We start from the raw sequence: 932 nt of genomic DNA, 5'->3' as shown, positions 1-932 counted from the left end.
GTAAAGGGTCCGTCGTAAACCTACACGTCGGCCGCGTTCCTTCCAGCCTCTGCGGCTGGAGTAGGTGGCATCACTTCTGAGCTGGATCAGGCATTAGCCTGATGAGGGGTCCATTTTCCCCCCCCACCTTCCAGAGAAGAGGGCAAGATGCAAGGAGGTCGTCCTTCCCGAGGGCAGACGCTCTGCGGAACTGTCGTTTCCCGGAACTGGATAATTGGTTCCCAGCGGAGCTCTCAGAGTGGACACCCCGGGGCAAGATGGCGGTCGGGCCTCGACCGCTGCCCCGGGTCTGGCAGAGCTCGAGGGTATTGGGCTGAGGCGGCGGGAGCTGCGGCCCCGACCCCGAGCGCGGGGGGCCTGGAGCGGGTAAAGATCTACGGCCTGCGGGTAGCGAGTGGAAACGGGGTCTTGGGGTGTCCGGGTGGAGGTGACGGCGGGGACTCTGAGGGAAGGGGCCCTTTGGCGGGGTCCCTGCCTCCCCAAGTCGAAGGGCAGGTGCTATAGGGGCTGGCTTTCGGGGCGGCGGGGGTGTCCCCTTCGTCGTCTTTCCACCCCTATTCATCTGTGGGGAGAATAGGCTTTTATAGACAGACCGGTGCTGGGTGAAGGTTTGTTATGGTGGTTGTCGATGCCGAGGAGAGATGCTGGGCCCAGGAGCCCCCAGACCGGAGTTCAGGCCCCGCTGACTCGCGGTGTGACCTTGGGTGAGCTCCCTCACCTCTCGGAGCCTCGGTTTCTTGCTCTGTAAAATGGAGCGATCAGCTCGTTTCGCATAGGAGTTTGTGTAATGCAAGTTTTAGCGTCTGCCACTCGGCGCTCGGTAGGCAGCTGGTGTTAATGGTTTCAATAGGAAAAACTTGGTCTATTCGGACTCTGCTCAGCCCTACAGGCAGCCTTGCGTTCTCAGCTTTTCTTCGCTGTCCTGGGAGTGG

General features: G+C 61.2%; 1 protein-coding gene across 2 annotated transcripts in view; it reads left to right on the top strand.

Moving 5' to 3' along the window:
* Window positions 1-209: 209 nt before the first annotated feature.
* UBE3B (ubiquitin protein ligase E3B) overlaps window positions 210-932 on the top strand; it is a 54,897-nt gene continuing 54,174 nt past the window's right edge. The window contains exon 1 of one of the 2 annotated variants that reach the window (XM_038575391.1): window positions 210-366. The gene's annotated coding sequence lies outside the window, so the exon portion shown is untranslated. The other variant, XM_038575392.1, reaches the window with a different exon arrangement.

The sequence above is a fragment of the Canis lupus genome, chromosome 26, assembly GCF_011100685.1.
Source record: "Canis lupus familiaris isolate Mischka breed German Shepherd chromosome 26, alternate assembly UU_Cfam_GSD_1.0, whole genome shotgun sequence".
Taxonomy (NCBI): Eukaryota; Metazoa; Chordata; class Mammalia; order Carnivora; family Canidae; genus Canis; species Canis lupus.
This window is presented reverse-complemented; position numbering and strand designations above follow the sequence as displayed.